The sequence below is a fragment of the Sturnus vulgaris genome, chromosome 1 (assembly GCF_052056855.1).
Source record: "Sturnus vulgaris isolate bStuVul1 chromosome 1, bStuVul1.hap1, whole genome shotgun sequence".
In the NCBI taxonomy this organism is placed as follows: domain Eukaryota; kingdom Metazoa; phylum Chordata; class Aves; order Passeriformes; family Sturnidae; genus Sturnus; species Sturnus vulgaris.
In genome coordinates, this window is record NC_142243.1 from 13,138,745 (window position 1) to 13,146,196 (window position 7,452).

Below are 7,452 nucleotides of genomic sequence, written 5' to 3' on the forward strand. Positions count from 1 at the left end.
TTGTATGGCCATACAGGAAGCTCTATCAGCCTGTTGTGCTTGAAGCTAAATCAGGCAAAGTTTTCAGCTAGCCTCTAACCCAGCTTACCATGTAATTGTGCTAACATTATTACTGGCTCAGGAGAGAAGCAGAGGAAATACGTGACTGGGGAAAGACAGGACTGTTTTTCTGGGTCACGGTCTCACTCAAGGGGCTTAAGTGACTGAGACAGCAGCCTAAATTTGGGAGTCATCTCTGAGAGCAAATGTATTCTCATGAATCCTCCCTATCACTACTCCTATATAGCCAGTTGCTTTTGCAGGACATTTCAATGTTTTTTCTAAGATGCTGAAATAAAAGCAGGAGAGGATTTTTAATCATGTGAATTTGACTAGTGCCAGACAACTGTAGCTTCAGCAGTTTATCTGAAATCTTCCACTGCACTGTTCTCTTTGTTTTGGTTATATCATTTACTTCCACTTCAAGAACCTGGAACATCAGACAGCATTGCTGAGCACAGACCAATAATCAGAAATATGTAATACAGATACTGAAACCAGCACTGGCTTTTTATTAATCTGTCACATTTACCTATCATGATGGAAATAATAATTTTGAATTACCTCATTTCACAAGCACAGTTGCTGGATCTCTGCTGGTGCAATACTCGAAACATATTTTTAAGTAAAAGATGCAAAGTTTTCTGCTGTGCCAAAGGAAAATTAGAATTGTAATGTTCCGTCAAAGGAGGAGTTATATATTTTTTGACAAAATAAAAATGTTCATGGAAATGAGGGGCTATGTAGCCAAGTGAAACTTAATCTCTTTTCATGCCCCTTCTCAAAAAGAAAATATTAACAGCTATTGCACAATCACTCACCCACTCCAACTTACTACTTGTTAGACATGTGAAAACTGCAAGCTACCTGATTCTACTTCCAAAGTTGTGATGTCATGCTAATCTTGACTTCTAGCAATCTGCTTGAACATAAGAGGAGCTAGTAGAGAAGCTTGAGAAGGATTTTATCTGGCTGTTACTGTCACAAAACCAACAAAAGTATGTTACATCAGGACATAACAAATCATAATAAATCTGAGGTGGTTTACCCTTTGAGGAGGGGCCTACAAATGCAAGGCTCTCTCAGTTCTTCCTAACACCTTTGAGATTATACAGTATTATTTGTAGGTGAAGCACTGGCATGAGAGTCCTACAAAACCAATTTTCATACATTTGGAGAACAAGCATAGCTCAGAAGAATTAAATCTTAGTTTCCTTGCAGATGTCTCAAAGTTTACCGAATTCCACCTGAAATAAGAGAAAAATTATTCCTTTATTTCTGGAAGTCTAGGTTAAGAGTGGGCAGGTTTAGCATTTTTGAGATAAAGGTACTTGTGAATTGTCCCACATATCTCATTAATACTTTTATTTACAGAAATACTTCTTTTACCTTATACTGTATACATCTGGGCCTTCACCTGGAAATATTTTTATGGGCAGAGGTCAAGGTTTTTCAGACTGTGTCCACAATTTCTAAATCCAAATATGTTCATATTGGACTAATGCATTGTCCATGTCATCTGCCTATCATCTCTATGTACACTGATTTTTCACATTTCCTGTAAAGTTTACAGCATTGTATATCACAGCCATGTATACCATGTATTCTTGCTTTTTCTTGCCCCTGAAATCTGGGAAATTCTACTTTCTTTTGTCTGTCAAGGCATTCCAGGGACTCTTCATTTTCAAAGCAGTGACACAGGCTCTTTTTATACCTCTATTTTATGCATTTGAGCATCATTTACATCTTTGAAGCTTCTCTCACCCACACTACATACAGTGATGAGTAGTGGCTGTTTTTGTTATTGTACCCTGTATACTTAAGAAAAAAATGTCCACTTGCAGGTGTAACTTTGGAATGTCTAAAAATGTAACTTAATAGAGAAACAATTCCAACCTCCACTGTCAAGCTTCTGCTGCAGAACTTGGACTCTGCATAAGGCACAGGTTTGCCAACAGCCTTGTGACAGAAATCCCAACTCAGGCACATCCCAGTCCTTTCGTATGCATGGGAGTCCACCACCTCCAGTCTTCATGCCCTGTTTTTAGGGCAGCTTTCTGGGGAATACACGTTTAAAGTGAACCTTGCCTCATTTCTGTACTTAGCTAACAAATCTGTTGTGGTTTAAGCCCAACCAGCAGCTCAGCTCTATGCAGCCTCACTCTCCTCATGTTGGTATACAGGACAAATTAGAAGAAAAAATGTGAAAAAAAACTCACGAGTTGAGATAAATCCAGTTTAACAGGTAAAGTCAAAGCTGTGCATGTAAGCAAAGCAAGAAAAATTAATTCAGCACTTCCCATAGGGAGCTTTTCAGCCATCCCCGGGACAGCAGTGCTCCATCACACGACGGTGACTTGGAAAGACAAACACCATTGCTCTGAACATCCACCCCTTTCTTCTTCCCCCAGCTTTACATGCAGAGAATGGCACCCTGTGGAGTCATGCTATCAGCATGTGGAAATGCCTTCAGTCAGCTGGAGTCAGCTTCTTGTGCCACCCCAGCCTCCTCACAAGAAGCAGAAAAGGCCTCAATGCTATATCAACACTGCTCAGCAACAGCTGAAGCATCTCTTTGTTATTAGCACTGCTCTCAGCACAAGTCTGAGGCACAGCCACAACCAGTTACTCTGAAGACAATTAACTCTACCCCAGCCAAAACGAGCATAAAGTCAAAGAAAGCACGATTAAGTCACTCCTACAAAGTAGAAATGCATTTTTTACAAATAACAAATAGAATGCAAACCCTCAGACCCCAGTGATACAAGTATATGACTGTAGAACAAGTGCATTCAAACACTAGGCCTGAATAAACACAAGACTCAGCTCTCTAATGAGTCCTGAAACAGAGAAATGTTGCACAACTGGGATTGCATTTCTTCAGATTGTATCGATACACAAGATCTGGAACTAACGCTGTTTTCAGCTCAAACAATAAATAAATAAAGCTGTGCTATCTTCACTAACCACTCAGCTCAGCAGAACTCCAATGTGATTTACACAATTTCCTTTGCAAGACTATAATCCTCAAGCATTGGACAGGAAGCTTAGGCAATAGACTGAAGTATCAGGATTTTACTACTAGTGTAGTATTTAGACCTTATTCCTTATCTTCATTCCTTGTTGGCTATAGTAGAAATAGGAATTAGGTTACAGGTTCAAAGATTTGAGATTCTGAAGTCAAAGAAGTAAACATCACAGTGAGATGCATTATGCCATTAACTAAGCATTATCAAACACACATTTACTCTAAGCTCCAAGGCACATTAATGTATGTTGCACAGAGAAGTGCACGTGGGATATTCTGTTCTCTTCATTCTCTTATTTTGAAATACATTTTAATTGCTTAGTCCTGTTCCTTCATCACATATCCATGGGAAGTATAGGAATTATCACATCGGAGCAGGCACCCTAACCTCCTGCTTTTCTTGTGTTGTGGGCATCCTGGATAGAAGTTAAATGGCATTTGTGGTATCAGAACAGTTTCCCACAAAAGGGTAACCATGTTCACCGGATTTTATACTTTCCAGAGTTCATTTCATGAAACACCATAAACAAATGGCATCTTCATCACACCCACTGGTCTTTTCAATGAAACATATCACAGGGAACTTTAATGTTGTTCTAATCCTTCTGGGGTTTCACACTCCTGGGCTGTCAAGAAAGAAGCCTTCACTGATGTTATGTTTGATTTGAGTTTAGGGGTTTTTTTTACTATAAGAAAAGAGAAACATTACTCCATTGAAAACCATGTATTTTTAGCTAGCCATAGCAGAAGGCAAGTGCCTTCATCACGAATCAATTTCCTTCATACAATAAAGGGAAAAACATTGCTGAAGAAAGTACTGAGGTGCTCATGGGCTGTCAGAAGAGACTAACTCAGTATCTGTGGGATTTTCTGAGAAAGGAATATATGTCTCCATCTCTTTTTTGGCAAATAAGGATCTCAGTCTTGCAATTCTTTCTATCACTATTGTTTTCACCAATGATCTGAGTATCCTGAAGTCTACAGTTACTGCACATATGTGTTGGAACCCTATTATGTATGTAATTTAACTATATGGACCAGAAAACCCAAACATTTTTAGAGATAACTACTTTAACAGTCTTATTTCAACAAGCTGATCTGTTGAATTAAAAGCCTTTGCTATCCTACCTCCTAATGCAAATCAATACACATAAAGAGAAGGGTGATGTGCATAAAACTGCAAGAACTCAAGGCAACCACTGTTTTCCAGGTGGGATTGAATGGTCAGGTATAAAGAACTGGAGAAGCAAGATCCACAACAACTCTGTTAATCAGAATCTTTTGTGATATACTGGTAAGACTGAAAGCAAAAATACAGGACAGCAAATAGATTTCTGTCTGCAGAGAGAACTAATCACACATGTCCTAAAGCTGTCAGCATCAGTGGCACATGGTACTGCAAATGCAGACAAAAATATCTTCAAACATTTTCAGATATGCACTGATTATTAATTTATGTTGTTCATCTGAATAACATAACTTTTGAAGTTGACATCGGGAACCCACATAAACTAAATAACTATCTTGGTTAGACTAGAAATTTGGGTCGGGGAACTTTATTGCAATATGCGATTTGTACAGTGTTTAAATTTAAACCTTCCTCCCTAACAAAGAAAAAGAAAAAATAAATCTTGTGAAGAATTTTGTGGTTGTATTCTGAGACTGTGTCACAGGTAACAGTGTATTTTCATTTACATAACAACGCTGAAAATTAACTATTGACAAAAATCCAACAAATTTTAACAAAATAGCTTCACAACACTTTATAATATCCTCCCGGGATTGTGTATTTTCAATTCCAAATGAACAGCTGACTCATTCCCAAGAGTTGCAGAGTCACACATTATCTTAGGCCTTCTTATGCAGCTGTTCAGCTCTGTAAATATCCATAAAAATAGTTCTAGAATACATTCAAAAGGTTAGGAACTACTCAGAAATATTTTTTTACTTAATGCTAAGTAAGTTATAATATACTAGCTGATAAGGAAGAGTAAAGAGAAACAAAATAATCATTATCTAGTATTTCATGGTCATGGATATCTCTGTACTTCAAGCTTAATTCTATCCATATTCACCAAAGTAGAAATATTGAGAACATGATATTTGACTAAGCATATTGCAAGGCCAGATCTAAAGTCGAGGGTTTGCTGTTTAAAACGAGATGTGAATGAACTTGGATCTCCATCTTAAGAGCTCCTCACATGGCTACAGTTTTGCTCCTGTTAACAGCTACAATTTTTCCAGTGCTCACAGAGCTGCTGCTTACACTCAACCTAACCTGAATGCCAAAGGCAACCTGATATCATTAAGGTTTTCAGTTAGCTTCAAAGTTGCAAAACTTATTTCCATACTTTCAGATCAAACTTGACATATGAAGCCAACAAAACTATTTCTACCCTTTAAAATGACACAATCCACACCTGGAATGTTTATGGCACATCTTCCATGGCACAGAATCAGGACCATTGTCCCAGATGTAGGATGTATCTAATTCCTCTTCTGCCAAAGAACATTCAATCTTACCTCTCCTGGGAAGTCTTCAGCTACCATGCTGGTCAGGGTCTGCTGCCTGTACACCATTACTCTGATAATACCATCTCCCCTTCCTTACCACAGCTGTTCCTCTCAGGACCTTTTCTTCAAGATAAAAGTTGATCTGTCTTGGAAAGTATCAGGAATCTATAACATTGAGGTTGGGTGTATCTTGATTAACTTTAATTGAAAAAATCAGCCCTCTGTTTCTAGTTCATCTTGGAACTGTTTGTTTAGTGGAAGGGAAAGAAAGAGACTTCAGCAAGGGCAAATAATTCCATCCTCAAAGTTATGGGCTGCATTATGGAAACACTGCCTGCCATCCCACTGAAATACAGAACTAGACAGCAGAGAAATACCTAGAATTTAGATTACCATTGTTACAAAGGATGTGTATCACTTCAAGCAACTAACAGTTAAATTATCCAGGAATGAGGAGAAAGGGGATGGACGTTTTATATCTACTCCTATGAACTTCTCTGAATTTTAACATAAGCAGTTCATGTACTGTGTAGAGAGTTTATACACATCGAGAGATCCAACTACCAGATTTGGCCCAGATATCTTAAGTTAAGACATGCAACAATTTACTGGACCATTTAGTATCTGGCCCTTAAGACACTGCTATTTCCCCCAGCAGGCTCACAAATGCCATTGCAGTTCTCCTGGGTAGCATCAATGTGGGATGCTCTTCTAGGTTTCACCCCCTCTAGCACTTCTGCAGTGATGACATATCACCTACATTCCCTGTATTTTTTAATATCTTTCGTCCTACTTTATGTTGCTAAAGATTCAAAGTAGATGAATTCATTAGGAATAAAATCTTTAACTACATTTAAAATGTATTTAGCCACTGTCTTTATGATTCTATTAATTTGATAGGCTTATTTCCTTTTCAAGTATGTATTTTTAAAACAAAGCTGCTGTCCTGACACCACTTCTCTACATTATTGCAAAGTTAATGTTGTATTTTAATAGGATTATTTTATATCAGTGATTCCATTTAGTGTGTTTCATTTTGCTGGGCATCTGTCCAAGATCCCAGATAACTAATCTCTAAAAAGTGACCTACATACTTAACCATTGTCCAGTTCATAAGTGACACTAATTGACTCATATTTTTCTGTTTGATCTATACACCATTTCTCTCATGCAATTGCATAAATCCTTGTACTTTAGTATTTTTTTGTTTATGAAGATTTTTCCAAGAGTAATTCAGACAGATAAGACCACCCCTTATCCTAACCAAAATTTATGTGGACACTGTTAATCATGCTTTCCTTTGTCCTAAATATAGACTTTTTGCAGTGCATAATAAAACCATGAAAGCACTAGGTTTATTTACTTAAAATTTCAGCAGAGGCAAGCATCAGAATCAGATTTTTTACATAATCTGCTGCAAATTAATTCTTTCAGATTCCTTAGACTGGCTGGACAGTTGAAGCTTTGTATTTTCAAAACGTTTGCAGGGGGCAGAGGAGTACTTGAGGAAATGCTTTGGCCAGATTTAGAGCTCAGAGTAGAGCTTTGATAGTTTTATTATGGGAGTATCCTCTTGTTTGAAGGAAGCTTTTCCTTCCTTCAAGTTTGAGCATATGCCTTTATTTTACCTTGGTGCACTTGAAAAAGCTCTTGGACATTTCTATAGCTGTTCTCTTAAACTCTGCATTAAAAAGAATAACAAGTTCCCTTGCCTGAGACAGAAGCTGACCATCTTGCTAGAGAAAAATTCAAACTTGAACTTTGTTACCTACAGGCAGCTATGCTTTGCTAGAAGAGTCATTGCTCTGAGAAAAAAACTTTGAAAAACCAAATAAAAGAAGCCAATAAAAAGTGATAGTTCCAGAACTATT